Below are 13,595 nucleotides of genomic sequence, written 5' to 3'. Positions count from 1 at the left end.
TTTCCCTCCTTTGCACTCAGGTGTGGACATGCGACTAAGTTCCAGACAATGGGATGTGAATGGATGGGATGTGTGCAAATGCTAGGGCTTCCCTTAAATCACCGGGTTTATACTTTCTATGCCCCATGTGCTGAGAATGGTGAGATTTGAAGCAGTGAGCCTGGACCAGAGGCGGAATCCATGAGTTGTGTGAATGCTTGGCTACGCTATCAGCCTACTTGCAGACTGTTACATGAGGGAAAAAAATTATAATCCTATTTAACTACTGGACTTTTGAATCCCTTTGTTACAGTTAAGGGGGCCTTGGATGGGTTTTAAAAAGAGGAGCAAGGTCTGCTGGTAGCACACCTGGAAAGCACAATATATTGCTAAGGGTGCTCTGTGGGGTTGTACAACCCTATGGGACTGCAAAGAAATTACATGGTAAGAAGTTTTTAAAGATTACTTTGGTGGGGCAAAGGCAATATGTGTAACCTAAACATTTGTACCTCCATAACATGCTGAAAAATAAATGAATAAATAAACAAATAAAGATGACTTTGGTTGCAAAATGGAAAATTGATTGTATGAGAGAATGAGGCAGAGAGGCCAGGAGGCAGAGAAGCCAGAGAAATGGTTGTTACACCACAAAGGAGAGAGAACCTCATGGATTAGGGTAGCACAGGGATGGAGAGAAGGGGATGAACTCCAGAGATATTTAAAAAGGTGGACTCAAGAGAGTTGGCATTTGACCGGTTGTAATAGAGTCATGGTCCCCTTTAGGTGTCCATGTCCTAATCCCAGAAGCCTGTGAATATGCTGCCTTCCATGGCAAAAGGGACTTTGCGGATGTGATTAAATTAAGGTTCTTGAGAGGAGGAGATTATCCTGGGTTATCAGGGTGGGCCCAGCGTAATGATGAGGGTCTTTATATGAGGAAGACAGGAGGTGCAGAGTCAGAAAAGGCAATGTGAGGCCTGCAGTAGAGGTGAGAAAGGTGTGATATGAGGATGGAGGAAGGGGCTGTGAGCCAAGCAATGTGAGACGTCTCTAGAAGGAGGAAAGGTCAAGGACATGGATTCCCCTCTGTAGTCTACAGAAGGAAGGCAGCCCTGTAGTTGCCTTGGTGTTACTTCACTAAAACCCATTCTGGATTTCTGATTTCCAGAATTGTAAGATGATGTGTGTTGTTTTAATCCACTAAGTCTGTGGTGACTTGTTAGCAACAGGAAACTAATACATGTGGGTAGGGATGAGGGAGCATTGAGTATAAGGGCCTTGTACAACTGAATGGATGGTGGTTTGGAACCCCAGAGAAAGAGTGGGGAAGGGTGGAAGATAATGACGCATCGACATAGGACTTAAGGAGGCTGGGGTGTCTGTGACACATCCCTGGACAATTGGCAATACTGATCTGGCACTCAGGGGAGAAGCTGACCCCAGGAGAGGGATTTGGGGGCATCCTCAACTATTCTGTGATTGAATCCAAGGAGTAAGAGGGAGCATTCACAGGAAAAAGAGAGTCAGAAGAAAGGAACAAAACCCAAGGAAAACTAAAATCCAAGTGGAGCATACAAAGTAGAGTGGCCAGAGAGGAAGAGGAAAACCCAAGACTTGTGGGTCACAGAAGTCAGAGGAGGGCAGAGTTTCAAGGAGGGGATGTCAACAGTGTCCCATGTTGCTGATAGGTGAAGAAGTGGCTGACGCTATTTGCATAAAAATAAAACTCCCAACCCTCCATATGTGAACATACATGCTTATAAGTATTTAAATGGGCAGGGAGGAAGGAATGGTTAAGTAACAGTGACCCATTCTGAAGCCGGACAACCCAGGCTCAAATGCAGATTCTATCATTTTCTAGTGGTGTAACCTTGGTCCAGTTGCTTCACCTCTATATGCACCAGCTTCCTCATTTGTAAAGGAATAATAACACTACCTACCTGTATGTGATTGTTTTTTTGTTTTGTTTTGTTTTTTTGAGACAGAGTCTTAGTCCATTGCCCTGCATAGAGTGCTGTGGCATCAGCCTAGCTCACAGCAAACTCAAACTCCTGGGCTCAAGCCATCCTCTTGCCTCAGCCTCCCGAGTAGCTGGGACTACAGGTGCACACCACGACATCTGGCTAATTTTTATATTTTTAGTAGAGCTGCGGTCTCACTCTTGCTCAGGCTGGTCTAGAACTCCTGACCTCAAGCAATCCTCCTGCCTCAGCCTCCCAGAGGGCTAGGATTACAGGTGTTAAACCCCCATGCCCAGCCTGTATGTGACGTTGTGAGGATTATTTATATATATGTATGTTTATATATATAAATAAATATATTGAAAGTGCTTTGAGCCGTGTCTGGCACATGGTAAGTCTTATACAAGTGTTTGCTATTGTTGTTATTATTACTACCCACTGCAATTTATTTTGTTTTCTTATTTAAGAATAATCAGTTCTGCCAAAGAAAATAAGAGAAACAAATATTGTAAGGAAGATAAAGCAGAAGTGAGTAGTTTGTGAGATAAAGTTAGTAGTGCATCTATGAGCTGAACATAGAGAGGAAGGCTTGGAAGGACCCAGAAGGCACCAAATGTTCGTGATACAGTAAATATTCATGAGGCACACGAGGCATTCAATATTCAGGAAGTCTTACAATGACCACCCACTGGCGATACCCATGCAGGCTGCATTTGTTCTCTACCTGAGAAATGCGATATAATCCGCAGCTATTCATCTGGCTAATTGATGAGCTAGAACAGTAGCCAGGCCTACTTGCTCCTGTGTCTCCTGATAGCGTGAGCAAGTTGGCTCTGGCTCCAGGCACCTTCTGTCTGCCAACCCCTCCACACCCCTTCAATCTCAACTCTAGTCCTTGTAACTATACCATCAGCAGGAAAGAATGACGCAACCCAGAGCAGGGGTTAAGGGGGAAGGGGGTGGTGGTGGTGAGGAGACCTATGCATATTTTACAAAATATATAACCTGTTTGTACCCTATTCTAAGTGTGTTAATCTGCCCTTTTCCCTAGTTTCTTACTGTGCATTTTGAATTGCTTCAATAAGCCATGTGATTTCAACATCTTAATTTTGTCTGTGTACTTGGAGGCTAATTTCTCACACTACGCCCACTGGTTAGCTCACAGCGGGTAGAAGGTGGGGGAGGAGTGGCCCATCACTTTATGTATATTTGTATCATTTCCTTATTTACATTGATTTCTCTTGTATTTTAAAAATTAAGAGAAATTTGAACACGATAATATTTAGTATGTATATGAGTTGAAACAATGACAAAAAGCCCCTGAACATATTAAAAGGGATGTGGCTGCCAGGGAAAAATTCCTGCCCTACCAAGTTCAGTTAAAACATTTTCTTCTATGCTGACCCTTGAGGCTACCCTGTTCTGTCTGAAACCGAACTGACAGCTTTCATCTCTCCGGTGGATCTGCCTTCACTTTCAACATGGAGCTGCCTTTGCAGGTCAAGAACTACCCCGTCTTTCCCTAAGTTCTTTCTGCTCTTTTCCCTCTCTTTCCACATGCGGGAGAGAACCTGAACCATGTTAGACCTGGAATCTGTTCACTTTTTTCCTTTTTTTTTTTTTTTAAAAGTTGCTGCTTTACTAGCTGGACAGATAAGAAGAATGATAAGTAAATAATAGCAGCTAGCAACTGAGTACTTTATGAGCCATTCAGTTCAAATAATGCAGGAGGAAGCAGCTGTCTCCAAGCCACACCAGACTAGAATCTGCTGTTCTCTGAATCCAACAAGCACCTTAATCTCTTTCATTTGAAACTCTAGCATTCGCTGCCTTTAATAGTTTTGTTTTTAAGTGTCATTATTGCAAGTGGATTTATAATGTAACTTAAGCTTCAGGGACTCTTCATAGGCTCTGGGACGGGCCCTAGAAACTTTAGTATTTGTAATTGTTTTATTTTTTCTAAAGAGAGACTCTAAATTCCGAAGCTTCAGGGCCCATAAAATTCTCAACAGTATGATTTCATGGTTAATAGCTAAAGCCTGGAGATAAAAGAAGCCTGTTCTCCCTTTAGTAACTTTGGATAGGTTATGTTAACTTTCAGCCTCGGTTTCCTCAGTTGTAAAATGGGAATAACATTACCTATACCCATAGGATTATGACAAGGCTTAAATAGTACTTAAACAGTGCTTTATATATAATAAATGTTATTCAGCATTATTACTATTCTTGTTGCCAGAACAAGACCATAAACTCCCCGAGAACAGGATCTGGCATCTCCCAGGGCCCATCACAGCCACACAAAAATACTTGCTCAATGAATACTTTTTACAATCAACTCTACTCTTCCCACCGTGTCTGCGTGTTTAACGAGAAATACAACCTTCATTATATTTTTAGTGCGACACACACGGTTCAGCAAGGCGCCAGTAGCACCTTCCTAAGAAAGGGTGCTTTAGTTTCGGTGTAGCCCTTTCCTGGCGAGTCCTGGAACTCACCGCGTTCCTCTCTCCCGGGTCGACTGAGGACAGCCTATCAAGGCAGAGGCTAGAGACACTGAGATAACGCATCAGTAGCCTTAGCATTGTGTCTGGCACTTAGTAAGTGCTCAATAAATGATGGCCACTATTACAATCCCCAGCCCAGGCGGTCATCTACCCCGCCCGGTGCCTGGTCGGCAGGATTTGCCTGGGGGTGCAAGGGCTCGGCGGGGAGCCGTGGGGGTTGGGTGGGTGTGGGTGGAGAGATGGGCAGGGATGGGACCGGGCCGCGTGCTTTCGCCTTCTCAGCGCGCTTCCCCAGCAGGGCTGGGTCCAGGGGTCCCTCGGGGCCGCCGGGGCGGGCGGAGGCCGGGAGCCGACGCATCCGCCGCCGCCGCAGGAGGCGGAGCGCTGCACCTGGCGGCCCGTCCTCGGCGCTCAGCCCTGAAACGGGTCCAGCCGGTAGTGACCCGCGGCGGCGACGGTGAGGCCTCGACCCGAGGAGGAGGAGGAGGAGCAGGAGAGAAGGTCGCGCCGGCGGGGGCGCTGGGCCAGCCGCTCGCCATCGCCCCACCCGGGCCGCATCCCGCCGCCGCGCCCCGCCCCGCCCGCCGCAGCCCCCGAAGAGCGAGCGACCCGCCCGAGATGGTGCGCGCCGCCCCGACAGCCGCCGCCCGGGCGCCCCGAGCCGCCGCTCCGCGCTCCGGGGAGAGGTCTGCCCGCGCCCCGCGCAGCTGAGCGCCGCCGCCGCAGCAGGTGAGTCGGGACCGGCGCGGGGAAGAGGCCCTCTCGGCGGGGGCGGCCCGGCAACCCCACCCTGGCCTCCCCCGCCGGGGACCGGCTCGGCCGGAGGGCGGGGAGCCCCCTCCGCCGCGCACACCTGCTGTCGGGAAAGGGGCTTCGGGGAAGGGGCCCGGAGGGAGGGCGTGCGTGGGTGTCTCGGCTCCCGGCCTCGCTCGCCCGCCGCGCTCTCCCTCCCCTCGGCTTCTGTGTAGGCTGTCATCTTTGTGGGGTGCTGGGGGAGGCTGCAGCCGGCGCCCCTGGCGCCCCGGCGCGGGCAGCACTTCCGCAAACGTAATTGGAGTCGGGAAAACAAAGGCGCTGCCCAGGGAGCCCTAGCCGGGCGCCCGCAGCTGCTGCCCGGGGTGGGGGATGAGGGGTGGGCCCCAATGTCCAGGCCCTTCTCGGCCCGGCCCCACTCTCGCCCTTGCGATAAACATCCCCTGTAGAAAGGGGGAGGTGAGAACCTCCACACAGCCCCAGGACGCGGACGAGGCCACTTGCGTGGCAAGAGGAGGAAATTGACAACGTCTGCCTCCCCAGGTGCATTGAATAAATATCTCTGCCCTGCCTACTACCATCCTAGGAGAAAAACCCCACCTCGTGCTTTTTTTTTTTTTTTTTTTTCCTTCAACTTAATCTAACATGTCTCTGGAGCCCTTTGAGATAGTAATGGGGGATGCTGGTCCTTCTGGGTCCTAGTTCCTATATAGTAATTTCCCTGTAAATTTAGGTAGGACGGTGAAAGATTCCAAACGCAGCTTTCTCCCTCATTTATCTCATCCCTATGTGGACAGACAGGTGAATTAATTATCCTTAAGGCCAGCACACAGAGCATTTTGCGTCTCCCACACACATTCCCAACCGCAAACATTTCTTTTCATCCAAAAAATATTTAATAAGCACCTCACAGAGCTACTGGAACATATAATACCTTGCCTATTAGTAGTATGAAAGAACCTTAAATTAAAAAGTTGAGATTCTAATCCCAACTGGTGTCTAAATAGTTGTGTTTCTTTGGGCGTGTCACATCTTCCTGAGCCCAAATTTTCTTACGTGAAAAAAGGAGATGGTTGGATAGTAGAGGGGCCAAGTTTTCCCTAACCGTGCTAGAAGTCCATGATTTGGGGGAAATCTAACCTTTTCAATACAGATGAATGTCAAGGGTGGGTGGACATACAGTTGACCAAAATATGTAACAAAAGGAGATGAACGTTTGGGAGGCCCCTTCCCCAAGATGCGGGCACTGGCCAGCTCAAGGTGTATCCATCATTGATGTCCTTGTTAAGTAAAAGGAGAGAATAGAATCTTCTTCATGGGGAAGCTTGGTTTTTGACACTTTAAGCTGCTGGTCATTAGCAGACATGGAGGACATTTTCAGTTATTTCGTGGTAGTTAGATGGCTTGTATTTATCACGAGTTCTAAGTAAAATTTAGAATTGCTTAAGAGAAGGTTGAGACTTTGTTAATGAGTGGAAGACACTCTGGGCAAGCAGGAGGAGAGAGGATCATACTTCAATAATGCATTAAAGCTACTAAGCATGTTTATAGCATTTTATTTCTAAGGCATGCTCTGTGTCTATACAAATAAGGTAAATATAAAAACAAGAAGGCAAACTAAAGCACAAAGACAAAACCGCAAAGTTTGTAGGTATTTGGTGGTATGGGTATTGGATCACCGATTCCATCATAAACAGTTTCTGTATTAACATGAATAAGGCATTTTTTGAACACTTGCTGTGTTCAAAACAACATCTGATACACTTAATTTCTAAATCTCTGTAAAGTAAGTCTTTTCCCTAATTTTGAGCATGATGAAAAGGAAGTTAAGAAGGGTTAAGCAACTCACACAGACCACATAATCAGTAAGAGGTGGAGTTAGATTTGACCTCGTGTCTCTTGTTCCAAGCACAGGAAATTTCCACATGGTGTCCCTCCCTCTTCAGAACCCATTAAGCCTCACCACCTACACAGATGCCTTTCTTTGCTTCTTACCTTTGAAAATTAACTTCATTTCAACATCTATATATTACATGTTAACATTTATCCATGTAGGATTATATATTTACAAACCCATTTGCCCTATCCATTTTTAGGTTGAAGATAATATAAAAATTAATATAACCAAAGATAAATTTAGTATTAGGCTAATAGGATTTTTGTTTTACTTCTTTTGATAGTAAATCTTGATCTGGCAGTCTCATTGTAAGGCAAGGGAGAAATGCAATAAATGTGTGTCTGCTAGCTGCTTTGTACATTGGTTGAAAAATCAAGATCCCACATATTAAGTGAAAAAAGCAAGTTGCAGAAGAGATTTGTATACATATATTTAAACCTGCCTACAGGCATACATATAACTCCTTGTTCTCAAACCTTAAGGAAGTCATATGAGGTGGAGAAAAGAGGATGTTTTTACTTTTTACCTTATAAAGTTATGTTTGGGCTTAAAAAGAAATTTTGGAACAAGCATGTGTTCTTTTATTATATAAACTAAAAAGGAAAACAAAAGAATAGAATTAATTCACTTTATAAAAATCCAAAATAAGAAAAAATTGTATGTCCCTAAACTCTGTGATGATGTTAGGGAAATGAAATGAGACTCAGGAGATCAAAGAGAAAGGTGTTACTCTGGGAATTGCAGGTGTGGGACAAAGGGTAAAAAGTCTTAGATGACTGAATTTTACTTTTTCTGATAGTAACTAAAGCATGTTCTACAGCTGCCTAATGTTCTTCCTCAATAAAAATGCTTTGGTACATACCAGAATTTATCTGCTAGACTAGAGTGATAAGAATTTCTTTCCTTCTGGTCTTGATAGTGGAAGCTGTCTTTGGAAGCATAATTGTTCTCTACAGAACAATCTGGTAGAAGGTAGGAATAGGAGAAATCAATTGACCTGCTGTGTCATCTCACAAAATTATGGCCCTCTATATGGCTTCAGGTATAATTCTTTTTAAAATTTTTTTATATAATTTTTTTGGGTAACAATTTCAGGAGTAGCAAGTTATTGTGAAATTAATCCAGTCTGATGCACATGTATTTATTAAATACAGTCCCATAATTCTGCCAAGTTCTATGTAAAATGAACAAAAATCACTGCTTAGAATCCTTAAAATAAAGACATTTCCCTCCTCAGACTTAGAAATCCAGAGCCAAATATGTTTAGACTTTTCAAAATCAGTAAAACACATGCTTCTTGTGTTTCATACATGAAGGAAATCTGAATAAATTTGGTTCATTATAAATGTAGGTAATCCTGAGACGAGGTAATTGTAAAATTCTTTTGCAGAAAAGATATTCTGACAATTTTATCCAGCAGTTCGTTTTAGGTTCTAATTATGATTTAGGCAGAGGAAATCTCAATCCTTTGATTTATGAAGCTCTGGTGTTCAATAGATTCTCTTTAAAGCAGAAATCAAGTGCAAAATCTTACACTAATAGAAAGCCAGTTTGGGTAAAAGTTTCTTCCTCAAAGCAAACTAACATGGCATTTCTCAGGGCACAGCATTTTGGATTCTGGGGAAAAGCAAACATACGCGTCTGATATGAATTCTCTATGGGGCAATGAAAACACCTAAATACCTCCTTCAGGAATGTTCCGTTTGGGTTTATAATAACTCTATGGTTAATTATCCAACATTAGCTATTTGTGGCCATTCACTATACTTTACCGGCATTTTAGAGGGTGAGAAGGGCTTGTGTCAGCCTGATTTGTTTTCTTACATTCTTTATGACACATTATCCAGTACTTAGCCCCATTGTTAGATTCAGTAACATTTGCTTTGTAGCTGTTTTTGGTTCTCTATATTTGGAAGATATTTATTTACTGTTTTTGTAAAATGGCATTGTCTCCAGTTAGTTGGCTGGGCAACTTTTGAAAACTACCAGAGTCATTTGCTAAGACAAGTGATGTTTGATTTATTGGTGCAGAGGGTAAATTGGAAAACCAAAACAAATAACAAAAAACAATAACAAGTGTGAAACATCTAGACCTTGAGCTCATATATTAATATGTGTCTGCTATAGATATTGCGACTCTGGTTGAAACTTTGTGGCTCTGAAAAGCACACAAATACATCCCTACCTCAGCACCAACAGGAACTACGCCCCAGTGTTGTTGTGTATTTAAAGTAGCCTGGATGTCCATTGGTCCAGTAGAATGTAGCTGAACCATGAATGTGCTGATGATTGTGTTGAAGGTATGTTAAAGTTTGGAAATGTGAGAGCTGTGTATTACCTTGTGAGCTGGTGGTTCTGCTGCATTCTAGGATGTGGAAGGTGGAATGGGTGAGAATAGGGCAAAAATGGGAAGAAATTCAGGCCCTTGGAAAAACCATATTCAAGAGGCGTGAAAAAGGATCAAATTAAGGAGGGGAGAGACGCTCTTCTTTGACATTTGTTCTTGGTAAGTTTGAGAACAGGAGACAAATTCAGGAAACATTCTGCAAGTAGAAAACAGGAAAGCCCAACTTTGAATGGCTTCCAAATGAGGAAACTTTTAGAAGCATTTTGATCTGAGACCAAGAATGGGACTGGGGAGAGAGAGGGGGAGACGGGGACACCATGAACCCGCAGTGGGCAGAGGGATCTCGGCCGTGGCTTTGCAGAGGATGAAAAGGAGAACTAAAAAGAGGAACTGGTGCTACCTGAACAAGCCTGATTTGTGGGGTAACCGTGCCAAGGGAAAGTGCGTAACGAGTCTGGACTGGTGGTTAGCTGCCTGTGTGGGGTTATGCAGAGAGACCTTCACTCCACAGTCAGGTGCCCTCCGCTTTCTCCGTTGGCCAGCCGAGCCCTGCCACGCCGTGGGTGAAGAGGGGACACACGGCCAGCAGGGTCCAGGATTCCCAGCAAACTCTGAGTCCTGGAACGGTGGGCACCTGTGAGTCATGCTGAGAATTCTCAGAACTCTTCTGGGCACTTTCAGGGACAAGGTTAAGGTGGAACACACTTGGGCACGGGGTAAACAAGGTTTCAGTCCTACAGGGTAAAACCTGAAGCCCCCACACTAAACACAGAACCATACTTTTAAGAAGTGCTGGGTTCTTGATGCACATGATCTGATCTAGCAGCGAGTCAAGCTTCTTTCAGTATTATGGGGTGCATTTCTAATTCTATTTTAATTGTGTTTAACCAAAAATATGCCTCGAACTCACCTTTATAAGGGAATTTAAATAAAAGACTTTATTATCATTTAAAAAAGGTAGACTGACACACATTTTAATTTTCTATATGATGAGGCTCCCTGTTACAGGGGTAATATCCTTTGAGTGTCTCAAAGTCCTTGGACCAGGACCTTTCAGTTGTTTCTACTGGGAAGCATAAGGCTTTAGGTGGATAATCAGCATTCAGTTTAGTAACTCTCTATGATCTTTTGGAACTCCAGGATTAAGGGTATCCCAGTTGTCACTCAAATGTTTTGTATTTAAAACAATGCCTTTTTAAATTTGCATTTTAAAAGTGATAAATGCTAATTAAAGAAAAATCTAGCCAAGTATAAGAAAAAAATTAAAATAAGTCCTAACTTCACTACTCAAAGATAACCCCTAGTAATATTTTGGTGTCATTTTTTCAAGTCTTTTTCTAAAATATATTTTGTGGAAAGTATATAGATTTACCAATATAAACTCTTACTATACATAGAGGTTTGTGTCCTGCTTTTTTCACTTAACATGATGCATTTTCCCATGTAATTAAGTTCTATTTTCCCATCATATGGATATAAGATTCTATTCTTCTCTAGTATGGATATACCATAATTTATTTAACTGCCCTTATTATTGATTACTTTGTTTCAATTTTGATTGTTATGAAAACTGTTCAATAAACATCTTTACACTTAAATCTTTGCTTTCTAGAAAGTTTATATTACTATTCTCAGTGAATGAGAGTCGCTATCAATTCTTATCTGTACCAGAATGGAATTATTTTTATTTAAAAAAGTATTGGTATAGTCTGGGTGCGGTGACTTATGCCTGTAATCCTAGCACTCTGGAGGATTGCTTGAGGTCAGGAGTTAGAGTCCAGCTTGAGCAAGAGACCCCAACTCTATAAACAATAGAAAAATTAGCTGGGCGTGGTGGCACATGCCTGTACTCCCAGCTACTTGGGAGGCTGAGGCAGTAGGATCACTGGAGCCCAGGAATTTGAGGCTGCAGTGAGCTATGATGACGCCACTGCTCTTTAGCCTGGGCAACAGAGGGAGACTGTCTCAAAAAAAAAAAAAAAAAAAAAGTACTGGTATGGCCTGTATGTTAAAGTATCTTTTTTCTTTAATGGGCTAGGTAATAAACCTTTTTCTCAAAGTAATTATATCATTAGAATTGATAGTACATGGTAACTATCAATTTATCAGAACCCCAACAACAAAATAAAGCAATTTTAGATTATGTATACTGGAATGTGCTAAGGATATAAATTATTCTTTTGGGCTGTAGTGCATTTAGGGGATATAAATTAAAATCATTGATGGTTGCTACATGTCTATAGAAAAATGTATTTTAAACCTTGAGGTCTGTATTCTGGTATAAATTGTGAACTCAAAAGATTTGTCTGAGAAAGAAGCACCTATAAATTTCTGTTTAAAACACCTTGTTACATGAATTGATTATGCTTTTTCACCTTCTTAACTTCCTCAGTGTCTAATAGTGTTAGAATAGCCAGATGATAACACCAGTCTTTTCTTGAACAAGAACCCGTTAATAGTATTAATATGATACCTATGCTAGCACTGTAACTTAATGTCATATTACTAATACCTAGAGTTGTGCTTTTATTTCACATTATAATTTTTATTTTTTCACAGTCTTGAGTTTTCTGTGTTCCTAGTATTCTTAGATCTTGGACTCATAGTCCTATACCAATTGCATTTACTAGAGTCAGTTCTTTTCTGAAAAGATTTGGGGAAAAAATTGTGTGTGTCTAAAAGAAGGATTCGCATAAGTAGATGTAAAAACAAACCAAAACCATTCAAATTGAATTGTAATTTGCCCTTTTATTTTAACTGATAAATATTCCGTATAAATTGCTTCTAAAGTATGACAAGCAATAATTTATTGAAGAAAATCTTTCTGTAAAACCTTAGGCAAATAACTGCTATCACTACCAACCTTTTAAAAATCCTTTGTTTTATGCTCTGAAAAGATAAGTCTAAGATTTTCCATGTTAGTTTCCTGACAAAGAAACAAATTTATGTTTATTAAAATCGTAAATAATTTGATACTAGAGACAGCTTTCAAATAATAAGTATTAACTTGTTATTTGTGACCTGTGGTTTCGCTGTGGCCTGTGGTGGTGCTGATCAGATTCAGTCCTTTCTCTTTCTCTCCTCTTCTAACCTGTTACCTGTCCTATCACTTGAAGGAGTTTGAAGACAGCATTTTAATGCTATGGCTTTCCCAGGTGCTCATATGATCATAGTTGTGCTTTTAAGAGCTCCTATCCGAGAAAACGCATGATGATAGAAAGCTAGTAAGAATTGCATTAACATTTTTTAGAGAAATAAATGTGTGATGGTAGCCTCAATATACATTTGAAAATGAGTAGAATGTATGTGCCTAAGTGTGGCACATTTATTTAGGGCATTGAAAGACCAGGTCGATAACTCCATGGTTCTCACGCATTGGAACCATTGCCCTGAAGGAAGCCAGTGAGGTTGGCGATCCCAGGCCCTCTGCTGTGGCTCACGGCTGGAGGGGAGTAGGTGGGATGCTGAAGCTCTGGGTGGGATGCCTTGGTGAGATGTGCTGCTGGCACCCCAGATTGAAAGGTAGAATTTCTCCTTAATAATCATGCACTGTGTAGCGCTTAGGTTCTTAGGACTGTTAGTTCAGTAATTTGGGTACTCCCACTATTTGCAGTATTATTTCAGTGGCGAAATAGTTTCTAAGCTTTGGCAATTGAAGTACAGTGAATATTGGAAACCTTGCCTTTCCGTTAGTTTGGTTATGCTCAACAAAGAATTTCATTCCCCCACCTGGCTCTTGATCTTTGTCTATGAGGAGGTAAATATACATTACTTCTTTCACAGAGCTTCTGTGACCCCCTTAAATCCTTGCGTTGTATTCCTTCTTAAAAACTAAATGTAGAATATCAATAGCAAATTCAATTAATTTCACTTCCTATGTTGAACGTCTATTGAAATTTTTTGTTGTTGTTGAAGAAACTCCCAAGATATAAATATCTTTTCTAAAAAAATTTTTTTCATGTGTTGTAATATGAACTGTTACTTGTTCCTCCCTCTGGGCTTGTTTTAAGACAGGAAGTTTATTTGAAAGGTAGAAGGAAATAGGTTCTGGGGCCTGCTTCAAATTTATATTGTAAACTATGCTGTATTGGCACAATATTTAATCAAAACTCTAAAACTGATAAATAGGAATCTGCCTCCATGATGGCTGATAA

This window comes from Eulemur rufifrons, chromosome 1 (assembly GCF_041146395.1).
Source record: "Eulemur rufifrons isolate Redbay chromosome 1, OSU_ERuf_1, whole genome shotgun sequence".
NCBI classification, from domain to species: domain Eukaryota; kingdom Metazoa; phylum Chordata; class Mammalia; order Primates; family Lemuridae; genus Eulemur; species Eulemur rufifrons.
Note: the sequence above shows the minus strand (reverse complement) of the source record.